The sequence below is a fragment of the Pyxicephalus adspersus genome, chromosome 7 (assembly GCF_032062135.1).
Source record: "Pyxicephalus adspersus chromosome 7, UCB_Pads_2.0, whole genome shotgun sequence".
In the NCBI taxonomy this organism is placed as follows: domain Eukaryota; kingdom Metazoa; phylum Chordata; class Amphibia; order Anura; family Pyxicephalidae; genus Pyxicephalus; species Pyxicephalus adspersus.
This window is the reverse complement of record NC_092864.1, coordinates 27372474-27399646: the sequence shown is the minus strand read 5'-3', so window position 1 is coordinate 27399646 and position 27173 is coordinate 27372474. Positions and strand designations below refer to the sequence as shown.

At 39.8% G+C, this 27173-nt stretch overlaps 1 long non-coding RNA gene across 2 annotated transcripts; it reads right to left on the bottom strand.

Annotated features, from left to right (window-relative positions):
- Positions 1-1158: 1158 nt before the first annotated feature.
- Positions 1159-18878, bottom strand: LOC140334526 (uncharacterized). 2 transcript variants are annotated; one of them, XR_011921577.1, is made up of 4 exons: positions 18790-18878; positions 18562-18657; positions 16586-16673; positions 1159-1201 (listed from the first exon to the last, which is right to left on the bottom strand). It is a non-coding gene; the product is annotated as an uncharacterized lncRNA (long non-coding RNA). The 2 variants fall into 2 exon arrangements; XR_011921576.1 differs by lacking the exon at positions 1159-1201 and adding an exon at positions 11524-11782.
- Between the last annotated feature and the right edge of the window lie 8295 nt (positions 18879-27173).

Sequence of the window (27173 nt, the reverse complement as noted above, 5' to 3'; positions counted from 1 at the left end):
TAAAAAAAAAAAATGTGAAAACCATTAACATTTTGTCTGCAGGAAAATCAATTCTAACATAACAGTAGAACCACATTAGCATTCTCTTATTTATTTTAGTGCAGAAAATCAATAAAAGTAGTAAGAAAATCTTATAATAAAGGGATCTGCATGCAAGAAAAGAGGGGTCCAGTAGTTTATGAGACAAGTTGCATTTAAATCATAAATCCATCAGTCCAGAGCTTCTCTCTAGTGCAGCTTTCAACACTTTTTTGGGTGTCATTAAAACAATGTTCACTTTATTGAAAAAAAATATTGATACAATCAGAAAAGGTGGGAGAGTCTGATCATGTGACCTGTCAAACTCACATGCTCTTCTCTTCCATACCCTGCCCACAAGGTATGCAATTATATAAATGGTAAAAAATGGACCCCTATGTTTAACTGTGCCGGTGATCTGTTCTCTACATGCAGCTTCAGCTGTCCATTTCATTTGATGGGGGGGACATTTAGGTAATTGGAAACAAGAGAAATCCAACACACAAGTGTCTAAATATTTTTTCCCTAGTTTGAAGGGTTTTTGGGGGGTAGTTGGCACAAATAAGAAGTATTTATAATCCAAAAAAAACAGCAGCAGCTCATTGTCCAATCACAGGTTGTGGGTGGGGAGGTGACCAGGCTGTGTTTTTCAACTTCATTTAAGAAAACTCAGGTCACCAACCCGACTCTGCTGTTTGAAGTCCTGTGTCAGGACCCGATGAACTGAATTTCAAATCTTTGGCCAGGTAAGTTCCAATGCATTTCTTTCACATGTCTATTGAGTGGTTTGACTTGCGTTCAACTTTAACACAATTATACCAAATACAATTTATTGCTTCCTTTCATGATTCAGCAAAGATGCATTGTTTTCCTTTAGCTCAGATCCACTTTGTAATTTTACCAAGAAAAGTAAAATATTTCTGTAATGAATTTGCAGTGGTGTCATTGTGTCTGGCATTTTCTGGGATGTCTCAGAATTTGTTGTCAAGCACTCTTCCTGGGCCAGGACAGGCGCTCAGCTCGTTATCATCCGAGTTTAGGACACCTGAGCGAGCTGCACCCCTCCCCAGAGGCTGATCCCGGTAATCCTCCTCACCTACCTGCAGGAAGCTGCCCGATCAATTACAGCACGGAGACTCACACAACACCATTCCTGTGTCAAGGAGTCCAATAAATCTCAAATCTAAAACAGTAAAAAGTATATTATAAAAAAGTATAAAAAGATAATGCCAATTACAATATTACAGTGATTTTTACAAAAAGGAAAAACTAGAGCAATAATACACGAATGATGATTTAATCAACCAGAAAAAAACACATAAATAACACAAAGAAAAATAAACCAAAAATTTATCCCTCCCTTACTAACTATGGACAGGCAGAGGGAACCATGGTTCCTGGGTAGGTCCCCATGGGTTGCACCTCGGCCACCCAGCACTCCCCAGAGTTTGAACAGTTTATAGTGGGTGGTACTAAACCGCGATCTACCACCTCCATTTATACTCTAGGGGTGGGCAAGAATGGGACGCTATATACCATTCAGAAGGGAAACACAACAATGCAGACTCTGCAGACACAACAACCTCATGGCCCCTCAGGTGTAGCCCACTGGCTCATTGAGTGAAGCTAAGATTGTACCTGCAACCCCTGTGCTCCTTACTGATTATAATTATTTCCATACAGAAGTAAGGGATAACTCTCTTATATTTATTTCCATACAGAAGTAAGGGATAACTCTCTGAATAAGTCTTACAAAGGTCTGGACCAACCCTACTAGACAAAGATCAACTAATGCATCCAAGCAAAAATTTTTAGCAAGATACGATTAAACTATTGTTTGCTAATTGTGATTTGTCCCTTTGTTTCTGGCGCGTTTCGTCGTAAGGCTTTTTTAAGGGTCATTGAGATGAAAAATAATAATTTCTAAAGGATTCCAAAGTGCTTTCGTCTTGACATGAAGTTTTGTTTCACAGGTTTGTCCAGGATGCAAAAATGGGTGAATCAAAGAAGCCATTGGGCTAGGATTCGTCATGTGGGATATATCTCATCTACTGATGGTATGAACCTTGTGGCAAAATCAATGTAGCATCAATCCCGACGCTCTTTACTGACTAAATATGACTTCACCATAGGCCATCAATTGTTTATTAACTGCCATTTGTCTGGGCCGATGCGTTTCACTGTAAGGCTTCCAGCCAATATGCTCATATGGTCAGTGGAATATCCGTACATGGGGATCCCACCCTAACAGGCAGTTAGCTCCTTTAATTCACTCTTTTTGCATCCTGGGACACAAAACCTTATGACTAAGGCATATTTGATTCAACATTTATCGTCTCAACAGCCCCTAAGGGAGCCTTACAGTGAAACGCGTAACCAGACAAATGGCGGTTGACAAACATTTGATAGAGAGGGTAGTAGTAGGGAGTGGTTTTATTCACCCTCATCCTAGAGGGGTATTTGAAACTAATAATATTTTCAGCTGATAAATTTTAATGAATGGATTCTGTAACAATTTCAGTATTAATATTGAATGTATTGAATTTCACAAACAAGAGCTTCCCATTGTCATATCCACACAATGTGCCACCCGGTACAAAATAAAAAAATGAAAGTGTTGTCACTAGATTTTGTCTCCTTTCTTTAACAACACTGAATACTTGTTGCGGAACGCACAGGGGCTGAGGTCAGGCTGAAACATTTTAATTTTGTTTCATGGAAATGTAACCCAACAGGATCTGCCGTTATAATTTTAATCTGGTGCCGAGCAAATCAAATGAGATTCTGAGTGACCTATTTATGGGTCACAAATCCCTGAAATAATAAATGTATTTTTAAGCAGAGCTGACAGCAGGTAATGAGAGCGATAATCCGGAGAGAGGTTTACACAATAGTCTGTTTCCCACAGATGGTGACAGCGGGATGTGAGGAAACGGCAGGGCTCTGAAACACAATTCTGCAAACTTTTTATTGTACAGCAATAAAAATGTAAGGTCTTTCAGCACAGACAGAACAGACTTTTATTTTATTTAATTATTACACCTCACATAGTATATGGAACCTGTCGTCCTCCGCCCCTGAGGAGCGCACACTCCATATACTTTACACACTTGGTACATAAAACAGCAATGCCAACTTTATTACAGAGAGTATGTGGGAACCTGTCACCCCGCCCCTGAGGAGCTCACACTCCATACACTCTACAGACTCGGTGCAGAAAACACCAATGCCAACTCTAATTCACAGAGTATATGGGAACCTCTCACCCCAGCCCTGAGGAGCTCACACTCTTTATACTCTACAGACTTAGTGTAGAAAACATCAATGCCAACTCTAATACACGGAATATATGGGAAACTCCTACCTCCACCCTGAGGAGCTCACACTCTATACGCTCCACAGACTCGGTGCATTCATCCAATTAGATGGGTGCATGATGCATGATGCCATGTGCTGCGCTATGGTTCCCTATTTTTTTAAAGGGCTACCCAATGCACCACAGAAAAGTTTTGCACACTTTTTGGATTCAAAAATTATACCTGCACTATTTTTGTTAACCTTATACTGCTGTGCTCTGTGGTGCAGCGCAGTAAACGCAGGTGATATGTCAGGTTTCCATTAGGAAAAATTGCAAAGCATTGCATAAAACGTGGTTTGCATGTCAAGGTGCATTGAGGGTAACATGCATGCAAATACGTGTGTACCAAATTCATATGTGTAAAATAAAATTTCAAAAAATTTCTATCCTAGAGAAAGCTTAGAAAAGAAACACATTTAGAATTTATCATTGTGGGGACAGCAATAAAACCCAACTAACAAAACTAATAAAAAAGTTGCAGCAACACTTTAATAATTGGTCCACTTAACTTGGCAGGGATATCACTGCCACACATACTAGGCAATAAACTGTAATACCTGCATTTTTCTGTCTGAAATTAATCACAGACATGAAACACAAATGAGGGAAAAAAAAAGGAGCACTTATTCCTGATGTACAATTTTCTAGGTATAATTCCACATCCTACCCTATTATTACCCTGCCTTGTACACGCATTACATATTCTTGTACATCAAAACCTGTGATATAGTATAATTTGCATCCTGACGGCTTCTCTTCAGCCAAGTCTTTTGTAATAGCTGTAAAATCATTTTTATTTCACAAGTTTGCTCTCAGAATAGAAATGTTTTTTTTTTTCATGGTTGGCAAGGGAAACATTTGTGAGTGCTTAAATGCGCATTTCTATGGGTCTCCTCTGACATCACCAGCCAATGATAATGCAGCTTGTAACCACTGTGCACAACTAGCTATTAGTCCATTGTTAAGATACACAGAGGTGAGTACTCTCATTAGCTGCTGGTCCTCAGGGGCGCTTCTGTCCCCTTACAACTTTTCTCCTGTTAGTGACCCCTTTAGTGATGGTGACCCCACAATTCTATCTTTATAGGGGAACCAGGACCTCTTTCTTCCTACTGGTGACCCCCTTAGCAATGACCACACAAATATATCTTTATAGAGGAATCAGGACCTCCTTCATCTTGCTGGTGACCCCTCAAGTGATGGTGACCCCAAAATTCTATCTATATTGGGGAATCAGGGTCTAGTTCCTCCTGCTGGTGGCACTCCAATAGTGACCCCACAATTCTACTATATAGAGGAATCAGGAGCTCCTTCCTCCTGCTGATGGCCTCTTAATGATGACTCCGCAATTCTATCTATATAAAGGAATCAGGACCTCCTGATCATTGCCCCCCTAATTATGGTGACCCCACAATTCTCTCTTTAGGGAAATCAGGACCTCCTTTCTCCTGCTAGTGACCCCTCTAGTGATGGTGACCCCACAATTCTATCTGTAAAGTAGAATTAGGACCTCCTCCCTCCTCATGGTGACCCCTCTACTAATACATTCCACAGTCTAGGGATGGTGACCCCACAATTTTGTCAATATAGGAGAATCAGGACCTCCCCCTCTTGCTGTTGACCCCTCAGGTGATACACCCCACATATCCGTTCACTTTCCCCACTGTCTGCTCACTTTGTAATCTTATAATATACATTATAACAAATCTGGCATTGTTGGTGGGATCCCCTTACAATGGACAAAGAATGTTTGCAGAACCAGATCTCACTAAAAGTGTTCATTCAATATGTGGGAGAGACTGTCAGCCAGATTAACTCTCAAGCATCTATACATAAAACCTAAACAACATTGTTGTGCGCACTGCCCCTTCCAGTAGTATTTCCATTCCTATGTCTGATGTGCGTTTTGTCCTATCGTCCTTCTCTTCCCTAATGATGGTCATCAACCATGTTACTGCCAAAGGCTGAGCAACTAACCTGCAGACCTCCCCGGCAGAACACAGAATAATGTGAAGAGTCCAGACCAAGATTTGTCACGGTCTTTGAAAGTCTCAGCTCCAAAATAAATGTTAACAGTGTAACGTGAAGATCCGGTTACAGATTCCCACTATATAGAGAGAAATATCTGCTGTCTGTAGCAAAGGTACAATTGTTTCATTAGCTGTGTCCTTCTCATACCAAAGTGGAAGGAATGCTGGAGAGTTCTATAATGTGGACATTTTTCGACAATATTCATGAATTTTTGAAATGATTTGTTGTTGTAATAATTTACAGTGAAGGGACAGATCATTCTGAGAGCTGAATGCTCGGCTGTTTAAAAGATAATCTGTGTTTCTGGAGGAAATAATAAGCCATAAAGAAGGCAGGAACAGAAAGAGAGGCCTGCAGCAAGGCAGGATAAGCATAGGGCCTGCATGACAGGGTGCAGGGAATAGCCCAGGGGGGTAAGGGTTAATTAGAGAAGAAAGAGGTAAGGAGGGGTCAGGATGGGTCGGAAGGTAAGGGTGGAGTGTAGGAAGGGTTATAAAGGGTCAGGACGGAAGTTAGGGGACAGTTTTTTGGAGGGAAAAGTTTCCCGCCTGCCCAAACCTATAACTTGGGAGGGGGTGGATTAAGCAGAGTTAGGAGCGGTTGGGGTCTAGGAAGGTAGGAGTCCTTGTTATTAAAATTTTGGTATGGGAGTTGGCAAGGTCTTAACTACCCTGGTCATGTAGGCAGCAAGCATTTCATATTTTAGAAGAATAGTAGAATATTGTTGTGATTTTTACTGCTTGACATATGCAAATTGCAGATTAACATGCACAGTTCTTCATGTTTGAACATGAATTTATGCTGCAAGTGTAATTTAAAATCATATGCCTATGGTTGTGCTCCTGGGCTGGAATACCTGTTCACAGGTGCCAAAAGTTGGCCGACTCCATGCAATACAGATGTGCAGCAGTTCTCAGAAACAATTATTATACAACTAATTATATTATACAGACTAATATTCCCTTTTCTTCACGTACTTTAAAGGAATAACACAAAGTTGATAAATCTTTGATAACTCTTTCTTTTTGTTATGATTTGGAATAGAATGTGTATTGTTCCCAGTGTATTTGTGTGTATGGAAATAAAAGCTATAATAAAGATTTTTGGGGCTTTATTCATTTCATTTTACACACACTGCTATTATTCTGAACACAACTATTTGTGCATGCCTAATTCTGAGACCAAGCCATGGTAACTACAGGTCTCATACCAAGTTTAGGACAAATAAGTACCTGACCATGGAATCCCCATTAAAGCCAAGCATAGGCAGTTCTAGAATTATGGCCAACAGATGGAATCATGCCTCTCTATGTGAAAAAGTAATATTAAATAATAAAAGTATATAAAACTAATATTGAACAAAAGTTTAATTAAGAACTGTTATGTAATACAAAAGATGTCTCTACTTACATGAATCCAGTATAAACCATAACACATCCAATAAACTCCAGAGATTGTTAGTTCTTTATATCCATAAATATAAAGGTAAGCACCAAGGCCAGCATTAGGGCCAGTGTTTTTTGATAGAGGGGAGGTTTGGTACCCAATTTGTAAACTTCTAAAAGGGGGCTGCTTTTTCTTTTTCTGAGTTACTGACTCATGACCAATTTGTCTTATTATTGTGGAAAACAAAAACCAAAATTTTATTTCCTAAAAAAGCTAAAAATGGCAGGATTTGCATTTTTTCAATGTTTGCTTCCAAGTTTCATAAGGTGCCCCCTCCTGTAACCCTGCTGTACACATTTCCTCCTTTATTTGAATAGCGCAATGTTCCCCTCTACTCTTGGGTGTTCTTTCCATGGCACTGCATTTGGCTGCAGTTATTATTCTTCTGAATCCAAAACGAGCCACCAGCATTGTTTCCTCATGAACCTAAATTAAGTTTGCATTGCAGAATCCATGATTTATGGGCTAGTAAGGCTGAATGTCTTTAGAACTGATCAAAGGCAAATTAGAACAACCCTATTGGCGATCATTGTCTTCGGGATTAAAAATGATGGAAAATCCAAAATGTTCATTTATACAAATCTGCAATCTTTAAATATTTTGGTTTTAGTTAATATAAAATGTGTAACAAACTCTATAGACAACATCATCTACTGGTGAACAAAGTAAAAAATCTCAGTTCATACCTGAGCATACACAGTATATGCTGGAGTCCATCAATTACATTACTACAACAGTTTACTATTATATGTCAAGAAACATCAAATAACATTCAAGCATGATAAAAAACAAAACAACTTAGCATATAGTAGTAAAAAAAGAAAAGGCAAAAAAGTTGGGTAATGTCGAGGCTGGGTTTTAAGATCATGAATTGGTTTAAGTATATGTATAAGTATAGGCATACTGTACATAAATGCTATTTATAAGAAAGAGGTATGAAGCTTTGGGTACATAGATAAAGGGGCAGGTGAATAAAGGGGTCTAGCTGCAAACTAACACATGGATGTTCTCTGCCTCAAACCATGCAGTCCAAGATTTTCTCTCCTTGTTCCACGCCATTTGAAATCCGAAACTGAATGACATTTTTGGTCCATCATTAATGAAGTCTGGTGCGGGACATCATGCAGTTCGTTGAAATAGGTTTGTTGTATCTGACTACACAGGATAAAATTGAAAAAAATAACTTTTTGTCCCAGAAAGATTGCAGCATTACCAAACAGGTGTGAACAGTGAATTCCACCAGGGGATCAAACTGACCAATGTGCGCAAGGCCCTCAGACTCATGGAAGATTAATCAGTGCCTCTGCTCAGTAAGCTTCTGATGTTCCAGTAACCTTAACTCCCAGAATAAAGAAAAGTGCTTATAGCCTGTTATTTACAAGGCATAGGTTATCCTATTTCTCCAATACATATAGGTTTGGAGGCATGGACAGAAAGTTGTCACACTTTACCAGGAGGTGGGTACACAATGACATGTATGGCATAATCACCAACTATTAATTTATTGCAGATTTGTAAAGGTTAAAAAATAACTCATTGAAATGACAACAACTTATTAACCTAACTATACAAGAATAAAGGTACCAGATACATGATTGCTGGCCCTCCCTCACTCCATGATGGTGCTCCCTCTGGGGGCAGCGATAAGTGTTTAGGTGAAGAACTACGTAGAAAAATCAAAGACCTAGTGCAGTTTCTATTAGAGAGGGAGAAGGGGGTTTTATTGTGTTAGTACATAGTATATGCAATTCATTTAACTGTAGTTTTATTATTTACAATCTATTGCTAACAGATAACCAGCTGGCTGTTATAAAAGGTTACAAGTGAATTAATGTTTTAGTAAGTAAAGCCAACTATTAGGTAGAGTACTGAATTCGTGGAGAGGAGGAATTCTATTATACCAACACGTTTCACAGGAGTGCTTCTTCAGTGGACGTAGGAGGTATAGAAATCAGACATCTCGTGTGCTGGATTGTAGGAGTTTGTGCTGTGTTACAGTGCCCTTATCTGTAGGGCAATCATTCCATGGAGCTGGAGGCTCCAGGGTAGAATCAGCCTGGAAGGGGGATGTACAATGGGGGAAGGAGTCAATGTGACCTATCCAGTGAGCCCATGGTGAGTGAGAAGCCTAAATGCTCTTTAGGTAGCCTTCAGGGGATTTCAGGAGTAGTGTCAGGAATTCTGCAGCAAGCCCCCCCCACTGTCACCCCCCCATGCTGGTTGCCAGTGGAAGTACATGCAAGGTGTGCTATAAACAGTGCCACCAGCAGGTGATATAGGGAGCTGCAGGTTTCCTGACAAGTAGGGTTTATTTTTTTTTTATTTAACACTGTGTACTAAAAAAACCTTCTTCATTCTTTCCAATGAAACCTCCTCTAGGTCTATGGTTTTTCTACATAGTTCTTACTGTTAAGGAAGTTGTTAGTTAGGACAGAACTTACAATATAAATACCCTAGATTCTCTAAGTATCTTTTTAGGTGAAAAACCCAGGGGTGGTTTGTTACTTTGACCTGTGACCCTTAGTTAAGGGTGTCTCTCTTTGACTTCATAACTTTGCAGAGTTGGGTAATACACAAGAACGATCCGTTGGCAGAATTATATGGATTTCATATATATATATATATATATATATATTTCAATACTCAGTCTTTTGGCTAAAGGCCTGATGATAAACCCAAGCAGCTGCCTCAATACAGCATCCCAGAAACGTCTAGTTGGATCTCAGCCCTGGCACTGAAATCGTGATGGCATTTGAGCGACCCGAGTGCTCCGCAGCCTTGGCACAGTGCTTCTGATCAGACAGCGAGCGTATGTTTTATTCCCAGGACAGATCTGGTTTGTCATTTTGTAAAGTACGCTGAACTGATTCTGTGTCCTCATTTTTCCCTCTACAACTTCTTCCTGACAGCCATAATTGGCCTCAAAGAGAATTGTCACACAGTGTTTTTCTCCTATACTAGAGGACAATTGTGAATATTCACCCTGGCTGCTCACAGAAACCAATGCACATTCGTCTACCTGCAGACCCATCCTCAGCCTCACAAAATGTGGATCCGCTATTGTGTAACATTTTTGAAGAATAAACATTTGTTATATCAAAGCAAACCTGTCATTCTAGAAAAGGGACTTTTGATCGATCAGAAAACTTGAATGAAAGCTGCTACTTGAGTCAAAAGTTTTAAATCATACACCCATCTTCTCTTTTCCTTTCCTCAGCAACTAAAACCTAAAGCTAAACTCTGGCCAGCACCCTAAAATACCCTCAGACCTCCCTCTCCTCTCCTTGGTACTTCTTAGCCTGTGACCCTATAATAAAGGGCTGCAAAGGATCTGTCGTCAGGTGCCATGATGAGTCCAGAATCCCCACTATACTTTGTGAGCAGTGACCACTCATCAGCCAGCAGAATTTACAGTTCAGTGTCCTATATCTGTCAGCAGTTTTAGATATAAGAAGGAGATAGTAAATCTACCCTGCTTCTCCATAGTACCATACATGGTTCTTGTACTCTTCAGCATTGCCATGGAACTTTGAGCAAACCTACATCGTGTTCCATATCTGCCTCCGTGGTTATAAGATCTGATTGGGGTATAATATGTAAAAAAAAAGTAATCTGATAATTACAGTATTAAATAAATGGTACTGCAGAAGAACATAGCAGCAGAAGATGTTCATCTGCAGACTTAAAGACCTCAAGTCTGCATAATTGCCCAAATGTTTGGAAACTACTCTGATTGGCATCAGTTTTTATAAAAAGATGGAGGATGCGAAGGGGGTAAACCCATACTGATGTTCTGTATGTCATGTGTATTCTAAACATGATATATGGAGGTGATTGCTACCTCCAGGTGAGTTAAGCCGGGGTGTATAAAAGCAAACAATGGGCAATGTGTTTATCATATCCCCCTATCATTGCTTTTGTTGTTTTATTTATCTGCAATTGGTGACATTTTAATGGAGTTTTGTTTCAATAGTGCCCATTTACCATGACAAATTATCCCCAACCCCCTTAAAAAAAACCTTTCCTTACTAATTTTCCGTTCTCTGAGTTCACCCTTTATTTATTCCGATGAATTCTGCAAGGACGGCTCTGTGTGCTTTGACATAAATGTTGAAATTAAACTTTGTTATCTAAAAAGAAGTAAAAAGGATTGGAGGGCCCTGGCAGCGCTCGCAGGTCTGCCGGGTCACAGCTGTCCATGTATAATTGCGTTTTGCCGGCGTGTGACAGCATTTTTAAAAAGTAAATGCCACTTTATCCAGTCTAATCCGACGTAGCTTTGACAGGGCTGGGAACGTCTTTCCAGCTGACCAAGGTGCAATTCTTGGACTTTTAATATTTAATACTTCTCTTTAAAGCTTCAGAATGATTCAGTAATATTTTATTTGGATTTGCCTGCAGGAAAATTACTTTCTAAAAGCTTCTGCTTCCGGGGAAAGCTGCAGGGCAGAAAGGCAGAATGCCGCTGTCATATTGCTGGTGAAATCTTGCCAGGGGTTTATCCATCTCGCCAAGATATTGGCAATTCACCCCATTTTTGATGGACTAGTAAAGGGGTCCTTTTGGCACAGGGAACCAGTTCCCCAATCATCAGTGAGAATGGTGGAGGTTCTGTTTTTATTGATCAATGAGGCAGAGCAAATTACAAAATGGATTACAATTTCCCCAAAAATAAAGATTTAAAACATAACTTTCACAGAATTACCAAAAATACCAATTCTCATAATCTTTGTAGATTTTGTGTATTTCTTCCAGATCGCTGCAATAATTCAGCAGGAAATATTCCCTCTAAACATGAGCTTCCTGTAATACAGACCGGTCACTACTGCTTCTGTCCTTGTGGTTGGTGACTGGTCTGATCTCCGCCTCCTCCTGTAGTTTTCCGTCAGTGGTGGGTGAAGCTTTTGGGTCCCTCCTACAGCTCTGTTCCTGCACAGATTATGTATCGCACAATGTAAATGTTACTGCTGTTTTTTGCAAAGGCATTTGCAACACACAGAGAGAATTTATATCCCTTGTGGCTATTGAAGAATATGTTTTAATGATTTTTAAATATATAAAAAATTTTAATTATATAACAAGTAAATGTAAACTAAAAATAACCTGGATCCAATTCATTCTATTTTCTCCTATGTCAGGATATGCGTAGTTAGCTGAGCTGCATGCCAATAAATGGCTGATTGAGGTGATTATTCTAATGTTGGCGGTACAGACTCCCCTTGCACTGGGCTGGCATTCAGTTCAGCAATAATAGCTCGGTATTATTTGCAGACTCGCAGCGCTCTGTACAATACGCAGGAATTTGGCAGAGAGGGAGTAGACACCATAATGATATTTTTAAATAGCCTCCTAGCAATATAATGGCAATCCGCCGTCCCAATCAAACAGGTTTCACTGAGAGAAAACGATCATATAATATAATACTCCAATCAATGGCATTCATCTCAACCAGACGCTTGCTGACCCACATTACAGCTTCACTGTGTGCTTTGATGCAATTTTCTATTATCGTGCTTTGGAATCTAGGTGTTGAAGTGGAACTTTGGGATGGAGCTCCAAAAAAAGTATACAATTAGTACAGTGACAGACTGTATTATATAAACCAATTTTATTTTACAGTCTTCTACTTCAATTTTATATTTTCTATTAAAAAAAAAAAAAGTTCCAATGTGATTTTGCTGGATTAAAATGAATGAAATGGACTTAATTTGATGAAAAGCATTGGTGTGTAGAACCATAAAATGTGTTTTTGGTGGTTTCCTAAAAGTACAATGGGCTATATTTTACACTAGAGGGTTACATAGCTCATTTCAACCATTCTGGGCTTATTATTGTGTCAATAAATTATCAGAACATAGTAATATAATTAGGTTACAAATGGCATGACTCTCAAGTTCAACCAAAAGTCAACCATAAAATAATAAAAGTTCAGAAACCTGAACCAATGTTTTATCAAAATGTTAGAGCAGTGTTTTTCAAGCCTTAAAATAACTTTCAGGTCTTCAGGGAACTCCTTCTTTAAATACTATGTCAAGATCACAGTATATTAGCATGGTGGTCAGTGGGAAGAATCCCTCTTACATGAAGAATGTCACCCTTACGGTAAGCCAGAAAGATCATTGGCGTCACCTAAACTGACCTGAGGGTGAAAAACTGCTCATTGCTCAATGAACCCCTCTGGAGGAACCCTGGTTGAGAAAACTGTTTTAGACATCGAAGAACAGAGGAAGTCTAACCTGAACACTAATGCTCACCATAACCCTTTTTTATACCAAATTCACATGATCAACATCAGTGTGTGAATTAGGATCACATGAAAAAAAAAGCCATGTAATTTTTTTTTTTTTGTAAGTTCACCTAAACAGCCTGTTTGGTGAAATTTGGGGCCAGCTTGAAATAAATTTTGGCTAAAGTTACAACCCTTTCCAATGGAGAATGGAGATTGGATGATCAACACGATGGACCTGATTTATTAAAGCTCTCCAAGATTGTAGTATCATGGGAGAACTTGGGTTATCCAGTTAACCTGAAATGGATCTAGTCCAAGATTAAAAAAACAATAGCTAATTTTAAAAAAAAATCCATTTCAGGTTTGCTGGATCACCAAGATTCTCCCATAATAGTCTTACTAATCTTCTCCTGTCTTGGAGAGCTTTAATAAATCAGGTTCTTTATGTCCAAATCATCAAGTTTCCAGTAAATGATATTTTAGACAATTTGTCACTTCTTACTGTCTGCAGTTTGGATAAGGCCATTTTCTTTCCTTTGACAGAAGAACATCCAGGTCCTTTTAAATGCTTTGTAGTATTTGGCATCTTCATGCATTTACGTTAATTTTTTTGACTTGGCTTCCAAAGTTTCCTTTGGCTTGTTCAGCCAGCTAGGGGCTGGTAGATTCCCTCTCCCTTCCGGTCCTGATTGCAGGGGTGAGATTTGTGTGTGATTGCACCTTCGGATCAAGCCGAAATTTATACCATGTATTAATAATAATACTTGTAATATTGCCTGAATCCAAAACATAACCTAACCCTGACCTTTTTTCCCTTGAAGGTTACAGATCTTTGGGAGCGTCCACTACCACCAACAACCATCTTGGGGTCTGTCTTTCTTGTTCCTAACAGCCACACACCTCCTCAGGAAAGTCTAACTACCCTTGCAGCCCCTTGCCTAAAGTTTTTGGCCTCGCTACTCAACTACTTACAACATTTTTGTTGCTTTTGGACACCAAACCCAAAGTGGGTCCACAACCCAAAAAGAATGCCCTTTGAGGATCCTAAACACCAACTCCTATACTACCAACAAACCTCCTGGAAGGGTGGCTGGGAACTTTCTTCTCTCTCACTCTCCCTTAGTTGACTTCAATAGGATTCAACCTAAATAATGAGTTTGGCAAACGTCTAAAAACTTAAGTGGAACCCTACTGAAACTAAACCCAGGCATGCTTCCCCTCACTACTGTTTATTAGTATGTCTGCAACAAGGACTAGGGGGACATTTACATTTTCTTTAGTCAACCTAAAACCAAAAAACCCTGTCGGCTGGATTTCCTTTTAACTTGGTTTGAATGTTCAATATTCTTACTACTCAGTCTTATAGTATGTGAAATCTTACAGCTGTGATAAATCATTATATGTGCAGACATTTACTGATTGAACAACAGAAATAATTCACCATTATTATATATTTATGAACATCAGCTCAATACAACATGTTCTCGATGACTCAGAACACATTTCATCCAACGGGTCAGGACATTGTCTAGCAATATCTTATCGGAGATTCCCTGGCGTCCGTCTACTATTAATGGGATCCATATTTAAACGTGATGTGGGGGGGGGCACATCAAATTCTATAATCCTCTCAGCTGCTTTATACAACAGAGCTGTTAATTAAGTCACAGAAAAAGCTGCATTATGGAGTATGACCTCTGAGACTTACATTGAGATGAGAACTTTTATTTTAATAAATTCTTTTTATTTGCTTTGCATAGAAGAGGGGAACAAATGTTATAGCAACTGGAATATCCACACAGGAAAAAGAACGGAAAATACAAAACAGTAATGAGAAATGGGATTTTGTATGCAGCTGAATCATATTGGGTCAATAATGCATAAAAGTAAGTAGTAACATAGAGGCAAGGTAAGTATAAAGTAAGAAAGCAAAAAAAGAAAGGAAGAAAAGAAAATCACAGTTGTACAGAACTTTGTACAGAACGTTGTACAGAAAGTTGAGTATTTCGGATAAAAAGACCTACAAGTTGCCAACAAGTCGAACCTCTAGGTACAGTGCTCTTAGGAAATTTAGGAAATTTGGACAGCCCCAGTTTTAATAGTGAGCTTGGTAAAGTTGGCACTGGATTACTTAAGGTGCGTAGTCTAAGTCTGATGGGCCATTGACCCTAGTGGCCACTGGGCTGCTTTGCTGGTGGGAGTTGGTTGGGTTGCGAAATCGTGGTCTAGATGGCCAGAAGTTGGGGCAGGTGGCAGGCAATATGTGTTGCCACAACAGTCTAAGATCAGAGTAACAGAGTTAACAGAGTTACCGGGGTTAGTATAAAAGAGTTACCGGGGTTAGTATAAAAGAGCAGAATAGGAATGGTCTGGACTAGTTTAACATCTTCTCCTCTGGTATTCCACTAACCCGACCCCACTACAATCTATTATGAATTCTGCAGCCAGACTTAGCCATCCTTCCCATAACTCAACTTGTGCGGCCTGCGGTCTCTCTTTGTAGTTTTTTTTATTGGCTTCCATTTCACCTGGCTTCCATTTTAGAATCAAATTCAAGCTCCTGTCCTTTGTCCTCAAATCCCACCACAGCTCTTGTCCCACTTATTTTTTTGACCTGGTGGAATAATACTCCCCCAGCCCCTCTTTTCACTCCTCCAATGACCTACTAATGACTTCCTCACTTGCTTAATAAAGCAGTTGAATCTAGCTGACGAGCAGGCATTAAAAGTTCATTCTTCCCTTGAACAGACAGGGGGGTCCTGAGGAAACTAATGTGTGGCAAAGGTGGTGAGCACAGAGTTGGAAGATGTACAAATGTGGAGCTAGCTTGGTTTGCATTTTTTTTTTGATTGTCTTGGTGCATCTCATTTGGCCCAGGAGCTTTTCAGAGTTGAAAAAAAAATGAATTGCTGCAATAATTTTTGTTTTTAGAGAATAAAGTAGGGTCATACAGCACAGGAAAGGTAGTGATATAGTGATTTGTACAGAAAAGGCTTCAGGTATAAAAAAAAAAAACTCACTGGCTTCCCACGCCATGAAAATGGGAATTTCGGCAAAATTGGAGTAATAGGGCAATCAGAGAGCTAGATCTACCATTTTATCATTTTGTTTAAACATCAGAAAGCAATAGGAACGCTCACCACTGTATGAGAGTTCTTATTGGCTGATGGTGTTAGGGGCATCCCTGACGCCTAACAACAAGCAAATGACAATGCTCACCGTTGTTCTCTCAATTGTTTTACAACAAACTTCCATTGTCACCAGTGGTGCCAGAGTACTGAAGGTCTTTCCAGGCCATTGCAGATTTCTCTTAAGTTTCTAAAGATCTACAACAACATTTGCTTTTCTTTGCATGTAACAAAGTCATATCAAATGTTTTTTTATAAACCTAATTTGTAGTGTGATTTGGGCTAACAATGAAGCCAATTACTGACTTTGCAATGGTGCCTGCAAATTAAATTTCAAGACAGGTGCTGAGCAAAGAGCAAGAAAGGGCCCCTTACCTGTTTGCAATATGATATCCTGCAATTCACATCTATTTCAAATACGATAGTAAGCCTGGCTGGTGGTTTGCCACATGCAGGGAGATAACTGGAAAATGTAAAATACTAAATACAATATTTCATGTTTACCATAATAATATTAACATTCAATTTTATAACATTATAATACAATATAATCTTAAAATTCTATATCGAAAATGCAATCTTTGACAAGTGGAAGCATAGTTAGAAAAAAATAATAGTATATATTTTTCCAAGGTCACCAGTGAGCACATCCACCTCACATGTCTAATTTCATAGCCCACTGGCTGATCCATACTGAGAACTCCAGATAAATATAGCAATATAATAATAAATGTGGTGACCATGATTGTTACATCATCCATTCTCAGAGTTTGGCAGAGAAGGAAGAATACTTGGACATTCTGTTTCTCTGTATACAAAAATGTATTTATAATAAATGGATTTACTATTTGTTGGAGCAGCCCCTTTATTCATAGTATAGACCATAAAACATATTTTAATTTCTGAGTTGACTCCACTACAAAGTGATTGAGTTGGTCAGGTTGGAACTTTTATCAATAATACAAATATCTGGTGGGTTTTTGAACCCCTTGATCAGTTACTAAAACATTTGCATTTTGGGATTGCATACCATGCATGGAATATTGATCAACAAAGATGATCAATTTGCACTGTAATTGATTACAATTAACTGATGACAAAGAATTGATTGTGGTGAATGGTGATATGATTGAATGATAGTCAACATTTACATAAAACTATCTGAATTAAAACTGAACCCAGCCTCTTATTCTTTGCACTCTTGTGCATAGTCATCGCCTGTGCTGAAAGTGATTGGTCTCATTTTCCTGCACACTGCAACATCCACACAACATGCATTAGAAGTTACAGCAGGTATCTTGTGCCCACCTCAATTCCACTGTGATGGACTGTAACGATTATCCAACCCTCTCCTCCCCATCTGTGCTGTCCTGGACCCTTTCAGCTATTTTCTTTCTGTTCTAATATACATTTAGTCATCTGGTCATTTTATAGGGTGTTACTATTCTTTTGCCATTTGTGGTACTACAGTGATGTACCTCCTGTCCTAACCATGTGCCAGGATTGTACCTCCTGTGCTATCCATGCACCAGGGTTGTACCTCCTGTGCTATCCATGCACCAGGGTTGTACCTGCACCAGGGTTGTACCTCCTGTGCTATCCATGCACCAGGGTTGTACCTCCTGTGTTAACCATGCACCAGGGTTGTACCTCCTGTGTTAACCATGTGCCAGGATTGTACCTCCTGTGCTATCCATGCACCAGGGTTGTATCTCCTGTGTTAACGATGTGTCAGGATTGTACTTTCTGTGCTAACCACGTGCCAGAGCTATGCCGCCTCTACTAACCAAGTGACCACACAGCTCAGACTCAATATAATGCTGAGGTATGAGCAAATTTTAGGTTTTCCAAGAGTTTTAATAAACCGGAACAGGTTGTTTTAACTTCAAAAAATGGGAGAGATAAAGGGTTGCTTGTATGCTATATTGTGTCTGCAGGGTATCAGAGCCAAGTATGACACAGGAGATAAGGAAGGGGTACTGTGCTGAGCTGTGAGAGCAATAGAGAGATCATTCCCTATTTTCCCTGCACTGATATTCACTCCTGGTTTCTGAGAATAGATCATTTGCTGCCCCTGTAATGATTTATGATGGCCAAGAAAAAGAAATGCACAGTACAGAATCAAACTAACAAACGTCCCAGGGGACACAGGGAAGGGGATTTTAGGGGACTTTAAAGGTGCTGCCTAGAGTTCAGCTTACTTTCTATCTTGATGTTTTGTCCTTTAGCTTGTTTTTTTTCCCATAGATACACCTAAAATACACATCCTGGTTCTACGGCCATGAAGCCTCCATTTCCTATTCTCCAGGCTCTATAAGATACAAATTATTCTGAAGTCTCACATATTGTACCTTGTCAAGGCTGCGGCCTTCACACCCCATGATCTTGTAAGACGTTTCTGTGCGTCGCTGAATTGTGCAGGAGATGCCAAGGGCGTTCCGGCACACCTGACAGAAAGAACAGAAGATTCAACAATACTTCCAATCCAGTGAAGAAAAGCGACAAAATACTCAGCCGCCGCTCTGCTTGTTGTAATAATTAATCCACTCTTTAATCATGCCTGTCACAGAGCAAGATACCTGTGTGAATGCACAGCGATTAAAGCATGCGGGGCGGCAGACAGTGATTGAGCGCGTTATTGTAATGAGACATCCGTCCTCCCTTCTCCATCGCCCCCGCCAGAGGTCACAGCAAACACAGGAAAGTTTTGAAAAAGTTTTGTTGGTGAAGTAGATGGAAATGCAAAAACACCCAATCAATGCGGTAACAGAATGCAGTATTGTACATGGGTGCATTGTCCTTTGATCACTCAATCAGGGTCAGCAAAATTGAATGCAGGAAAATAAAAATAAAGGAGGGGGGGCTACCACCTTTAAAGCGGACCTAAACTCAAAGTTTTCACTTTATATAAAGGATAGACAACCCTTTTATGAAAAGTAAAAAAATTCTTCTTTTTTTTTTTTTTTTTTTTTTTTTAAATGCAACACCCTTTTTTTTAAAAGGCACTTCCTCCTCAAAATTAAATGGGAGTGTAGAGCCCCCTAGGGATACTTATGTCACGCATACTGGGATGCTCTTGGCTGTTCTTTCTACTCATGCCCAATCTCCGGCATTTTCTTTCACTAAGGGGAAAGAGATTCCAATCTCATGCATGCACAGTGAGATCGGCTCTTTTTTTCCCCCTCTATAGCAAGCTACTTCTCCAAATCCTGCACCTGTGCAGCGCGAGTTTGGGTTATTTAGCCAGAAGAAGAAAGAAGAAGACCGAAGATGGTAGACCAAGGGGGCCCTGACATAGGTGGGTGTCTCGGACAAAAAAAACAGCCCTGGGTGTGGTCAGTTGCTGCTTCACAAGCCGTAGACCTCTAACAATGATGATATTCATGGCCCCCTGCAACATTTTCTTATATCACCGTAGTGCAGCACACCAACTTGGCTAAGGAGAAAAACTAAGAAGTGCAGAGGTGCTGCAAGACATAGATTTCCTATTGATGAGAGGCCATATTTCTACTAAGCCCTGTCTGTGAAATGGCAATTCCTGTTAATGGGTGACAACGCTTTGTCTGTGTCTCCCAATTGTGTTCCTGGGTTGTTCTGATGAATGGGCTTTTGATGGAGACAGCTTTACAAAACATGGTCCAATGTTGTAAACATTAGAAACACACCCTGAGAAATTCCACATATCCATCCCGTGGGTGCATGAGGCAAAAGGCAGCCTGCAGAAAAAATATATTTCTATTATTATTATTATTATGGGATATATATATATATATATATACAGGATTTATATAGCACCAACATATTACACAGCGCTGTACATTAAATAGGGGTTGCAAATGACGGATGAATACAGGCAGTGACACAGCAGGAGAGGACCCTGCACAGAAGAGCTTACAATCTATTTGGGGGAGTAAGACACAATAGAAGAGGGGATATGTAGTGGTGGGAAGTAGTGATGGTTTCAAATAACAGAAGATGGGTAGGCAAGTTTGAAAAAATGGGTTTTGAGAGCTCTTTTAAATGAGAAGAAAGTAGAAGCAAGCCGAATAGGACGAGGAAGACTGTTCCGGAGAGTCAAGGCAGCTCTAGAGAAGTCTTGTAAACGTGCGTGTGATGAGTTTATGAGTGAGGAAGTCATTAGTAGGTCATTGGAGGAGCGGAGAGAGCGGCTAGGGGAGTACTTTTTTACCAGGTCAGAAATGTAAGTTGGACATGAACTGTGGAGGGATTTAAAGGCAAAGCACAGGAGCTTAAATTTGATTCTAAGGTGAAATGAACTTAAAAGTAGCAAAGAATAGAAAAAGGTGAAAATAAGAGTAAGTTTTCTAAAAATGGCAATTTCTTATGATATGTAAGCCATTAAGAAAATAAATGCAATTTTATGAAGGCTTTATATCTACTTGCAGTGGCAAGAGAAGCCTCATGATGCCTCCTGGCTGGTGTATTTCACAGGTTGCAGCGTCCACTTCCATTCTTGGTTTTGCACAGCCCAGGTAAGCCTGCGGCCTCTTTTTTATATTTATGTTGGTGCCAAACTCATGAAAATGCAAACTTCAAGATTTTATGAGTTGGGATGCGCAGCCAGAGAGAACTTGTGATCTCCATATTTTACATTTCTCCCGCTTCCGACACTTGCAAAGTCTTTCCATAATGTATTTGTCTCCCAGGAAAAAGATGATCCATGAGGTGGAACACAATGGAGGAGCCGGCAAAATCAATGAATTACAGCCAGGGTTGAGGAGCTCAAAGGCACTGCCTATGAAATAAAGTCAGATAAAATATGTACTGATACCAGCCAGCGGGCCCAAGCAGAGTAAGGGAAATGAAAGTTTTCACACCATGTGGAACTGATGCAGCTGTGCCGAGCAGGAGGAAAGAATGGATTGTTGGATAGACGACAATCACAAGTCTAAGATTTACCTAATCAAAAAAAGAGACCGTCTATATATTAAAGTGTAAGCTCTTCTGGTACAGAGATTGATGGGACTGGCTCAGTGTACTCTGTACAGCACTGTGGTATATGTCAGAAATATATAAATATTTTATAATAGTGTGTGAATGTGGAGGGACATTAGAGTCTCAGCTTCTCTGTACAGAGACTGATAGGACTGGCTCAGTGTTCTATGTTCTACAATGCAGAATAGGGATGAGCAAGAATGGCTCTGGTATTCTCGCAAAAAATTCCTCGAACTTCTGATGGTTCCGCGAAATTTCAGTGAACTGATTTGGCGAAACCATCAGAAGATTAAAGAAATTATAACAGGAGGTTTCACAGGGGATTCCCTGGGAATCCTTCTGTTTGCTTTCCCTGGGGCACTAGAGGTTAATTAACCTCTAGTGCCTCGGGATGACAGTGGATTCTCAGAGCTGCAATTATTCTTGCAGCCCTGGGAACCCTGTTTGCGATCTCCGGCACTAGAGAAAGTCAATCAGAGAGCACTTGAGGTTTCTTTCTTGAGGTTGCGGAATCTTTTAACCCATTTACCCTCTGGTGCCGGGGATCGCATACTGAGCTGATCAATGAATGCAGCCGGCGCTGTATTCATTGATCAGCGCAGCATGCAATCTTTTTTTTTTTTTTTTTTTAATTCTAAATTTTAAATTAAAATTTTTAGTTTTTTTTAAATTCGAGCTCGATCGTCGAATTTACTCCAGCCATTCTTGCTTACAATTTGGGTAAGCGAGAAAGGCTGAATTCGCAGCGAGATCGAGTTTTAATAACTCGCTTATCCCTAATGCAGAATTTTTCCTGACCTTGGAATGCATATGCTCTTTATACTTGTTAAAAGTCAGTGACCAAGAAAATACAAATGACCAACACTTAGCATGGCTGGCAAGGCAATGTCCTTCTGTCTATACTTCCCCCTGTAATACACTGTTGCTCTTCTCTACTGAACAAATCATCTCATTAAACCCTCTGTATTTCTCTCTGGCAAATATTACCTACTGTCATACACTCCGCACTGCTCTCCTGTACATACTTCCCCCTGCCATACCCCTCACACTTCTATTCTTCGTATATACTGCCCCCTGCAAATCACTTATTGTTCAACACATACTGCCCACTTTCATACCCCCTTCAGTTCTCCCTAGCACAGGGGTCGGCAACCTTTTGAGTTGGAAGAGTCAAAAATTACAATTTACAAAATTTCAAAGTTTTTAAAGAGCCACAAAATTTTTTCTTGCCAACAATAAATAGTACTTGCATAAATAAAGTTTTTTGATAAAAAAAACTAATCTGTTTATTCATAAGAAAAAAATATCTATTTATTCATATATAAGTAGTGTTTTTCACAACAAATTAGATAATATATATATGGCATTATTAGATAAGTACTTATTATTTAAGTAAAAAATTAAAAGAATTAAACATTTACTTAAAACACTAACTTGTCGTCGAAAGCGAATTAAAACCTACATAGAAACATCCAACGACGGCGTCATTTGAGAGCTTCCGACGGACTGACGACAGTGACGACGCGTGTCACGGGGGAGGGGTGCGGTGAAAAGCGAGTACAAGTGGCTGAGAGATAGAATCGGTGCCTAATCCTCGTTAATCGATTCAGAACGATTTTGAAATTTTTTTTTGATAAAATAAATAATATTTGCGTATGGAGCCGCAGCTTCACATCCAAAGAGCCGCATTTGGCTCGCGAGCTGCAGGTTGCCGACCCCTGCCCTAGCACATACTGCCCTCTGCCCTACCCTCTCCACTGCTCTCCTGTACATACTTCCGCCTACTGTACCCTTCACAGTTTTATTCTTCATATACTGCCCACTGTCATACCCTCTGCACTCATCTACAACATATACTGCCCAATTTCAGACCCTCCACACTTCTGCCTAGCACATAATGCCCTCTGCCCTACCTTCTGCACTCCTCCACCGCACATATCATCCCACCATACCCTCTGGACTTGTCCCTGGCACATACACTGTTATACACGCTGCACTGCTCTCCTATACATACTTCCCCTGCGGTACTCTTTACACTCTCCTTTTTCCTATATTGCCCCCTGCCATACCCTCTGCGCTCCTCTCCTGTATATACTTTCCCTTGTGGTACTCTGCACACTATTCTTTTTCCTATACTGCCCCCTGCCATACCCTCTGCACTCCTCTTTTATACATATTGCCCCTCCAGACTTCTTCCTAGCATATGCTGTCCTCTGTCCTACACTCTACACTCCTTTCCTGTACATATTGCCCTCTGCCCTACCTTATACACTCCTCAACAGTATCTATAGGTACAGTCACTGTGTTAGTTCCAGTGACAGTCTGCACTATTAATGTTATAATTCTTCCTGCACTAAACCCCACAGTGGCAGGTAATTGCAGCCAGGTGACTATTCTTTGCCTCCATGTGTGAGACACAAGATTGCAGGTGTAATGTTATCCTTTCTACCCTCTAATGCTCACTGCAAATCACCATCAGAAATATAATTTCCACTCCTGTGACAAATCATCAGTGTTCTGAGTTGCAGAAATGACTCTGTATTGAATTGATTGCTATGTAAAAACAGCGTTTGTCTGCAGAATAAAATGTCTTTCTCTGGGGTAATCACTTCTCAATGAGCCGTGGACTTCCTTCTGTACAATAAATGATTCTGCCATCCCTACAAACATATAGATTACATTTTCGATGTTCATTTTTATCCTTCAATGCAAATGCCTCATCCTGGCTCGGAATTCCCTGAGTGTCTTCTATCGGCGTTTCCAATATGTTTATTAATGAACTGGTTTGATTTTGGAAATGGGCAATTATGATTCATGGCATCGGTAATGCAGCTGAGCCCAAACCACGACAGGTGTGATTGAACGGATGACAATAAACATTGAACTGCCTGCTGATAATATTCACTAATAATCGTAGTAATCATTCATTTACGTGAGAACTTATTGTGAGAGAATGCAAAATGGAAAAGTATATCTGAATACGGATGTACCAATTAAATCAGCTGAGCCTTGCAGTGTCAGCGTCGTAAATTCAGATGTTGCCATTGACTAGTGAGGAGCAAAATTGAGAACTTTATTTTCAGAAATTTTTTTACAGAAATGTATGTCATTTGTGAAATTACAGCAAAAATAAATCAAATGTCACTGAAGTAAGGGGCAGCCAGTGAAATGTTAAGACTTTGGAGCAAAAAGGTCACTGGAGGACACGGATTCATTGGAGCACAAAGGGTTATTGGAGCATGAAGGCTAACAGGAGCAAAGGGGTACTGAGTATTGGATCATTGGATCAGGGGTCACTGCAACACAAAGGGTTACAAGAGCACAATGGGTTACTAGAACTCAGGGTCTGAACCCTGCAGGTCAAAAGTCTACTGCAGCTAAAAGGCTCACTAAAGCATGGGATTATTGGAGCTCAAAGGGTCACAATAATAAGGAATGATTGGAGCAGGGAGGGTCACTGTTCCACAGGGTTACTGGAAGTTCAGGGAAAAGATCAATGGTTCACAGGGTAACTTGAGCACAAAGGGCACTAGAGCACACCGTCACTGGAAGTGGAAGAGTATGTAGTCAATGGGGCATGGAAGCTAACTAAAATATAGTGTCATTGGAGCACACAGGTTCACCGAAGCATAAAGGGTCACTGAGCATTAGATTACTGTATCAGAGGGCCACTGTGGAATACCTTGGATTTGGTAAGAAAATAGTTTTGATGGTTTTGAATAGTTTTTAATAGTCTTATGGCACCTCTCTCGTTTTATGGTTAGTTTTATGGCACCTCTCTCTTTTCATTTCAAGAGTATAGAATCACTGGAAAAAGGGTTAGTGGAGCTCATAGACTTAATCAATCATGGGGTACATGTTTAGTATGCTTTCAGAATACAGTAGTTTAAAATAGAACTCCATCCTTCTAACACCTCCACCTTTCCTGTGTTTGCAATAATGGTGCTCTTTTAGCAGAACAACACCCTGTAATTTCCTGTAAGCCCAGGAAACATCCATGGACCGAGCAGTACTTTGCATTGTTACATGAGTGCTCCCTATTCTCGCTATTTAGCAGGAAGGAGAGAAACCTCATCATCATGGAAGACTGCAGGAAAAATGACCTGGGAAATTTGGGGGGATGGAGGGATATGGGTAGCTGAAGTTGTGCCTCAACAAAGTCTGTATAGTAATAATCAAAACTTTTTGTCCACATTCACATGTGAATTGCAGTTGTTCTGATTCATCTTTTTTTTGTTTCACTCGCTTATAACTGGCACATATCTGATTTAAGTGTATTTGTCTTTCCTGCGGCACTGTGCATGAGAAAACAAAAGCCGCCATTGGTGCTGCTTCCATGGGTTGTAGGCTTTCATTAGTTCTGTTCTTTATCTCTCTGTGGATTGTGTAGTTCTGCTATATGAGTGTATGACCTGCACACAGACAACAGGTTCTTTTTATTGATATTGATCAGTGAGCTGATTGGAAGTCCAGGTGTAGAATCTTACACACATTATCTTATTCAGTTTTATTTAATAGCTCCGCTGATGAGAGCAGCCATTAACGCAAACCAGCAGATGGTCTATTAAATCCCGCTCCAGGTCTTGGGGTGCTTGCCAAAAGGGACGTAAAAGAACTTGACATTCGCAGAGCTGAAAAACATTATTCCCCCCTCCTCTTACTGAGAATTTAAAAGGTTTGATTGAAGGAGACATTCTGGTCACTGACAAACTGGAAAATAGTGGTTTAGTTTGCTACTTGCAGTTGTTGTGAATGTGTCATGAACTAATGTGAAATTTTGCAGATCAATAATACACAAGATTATCTATGAAGATGGGGGCATTTCTACATGGAGTTTGTATGTTCCCCATGTTTGCATGGGTTTCCACCCACAACCCAAGCCATTCTGCTAGTTAAAATGGCCTTAGACTATGTTAGGGAAATGTAACTATACCTTAGATACAATAGATTGTGAGCTCCTTTGATTAGTCACATGACTATTGACTCTGGAAAGCTCTGTGTGACAGATCAGCGGTTTATAAATAATATTATCTTCTAAGATGGTAGGGTAAGGGAAGGAGACTCTAACACATGCGCAAGATATATGTAATTAAACATATATTACATAATATATTTTAATTTCTTGTTATTATACAGTCTCCTGTGTGATGAGTCTTCATACACTCCCCTGAGAAAGCCCTACATGCGTGAAACAGGTTGGTGGCAGAGAGCTTTTATTTTGAATTTGAAAATTATGAACTTACAAAAAACTTTTTAACAGGAACTCTTTAATTGTAAAATACCTATGGATTTATAAGTAAATAAATATACGTTGTTTTCCTACAAAACCCTTTTTCTTTTGCATACTCATCCAGTAATACATTGACTGAGTATAGAAGTAAAGTAGAACTCTCTATAATAATATTATCTATGTATTATCAGTTTATTTTAGAGTTGTTTTCTGTCCATCTGATGCATAGTTATCTATCTAAATTCTTGAGTGTCCTGCAGCATATAGTCCAACTCTACAGGAAAAATACACTCTGAAGAACCCACAGGGAACATATTCCACAGGGCTCAACATGCTCAGTTTGGGTTACCAGACCAAATGTTACTCTGGTGTAAATCTAAAGTTATCACCAGGACCTCCCTGAAGGTACATAACCATTCCCTAATATCTCATACATCCAGCATCATAAGTCTCATACCTATCAAAAGCCCAAGGACCACCATCCCATCCATTTATATAAACAGGGTACTTTCTGAGTTTTCTTCATATGCCCACAGAAAAAAATAGGATGCCCACATGAGTAGATAGGTTCATTAAATGTTTTCACAATGTTTGGTAAAACTGTAACAGATCTGTTCAGTCCCGTTTACTCCTTAAAGAAGAGGATTAGGATTCTGGGATAGTGTAATGGATGGCCAGACTCCCCAAGCCAGAAGGTCCACAAAAAGTCCCTACACAATGGATGTTTTCCAGTACTCTAAAGAAGAACTCTCCTCTTGTTTTTCTTTGTCTTATTGA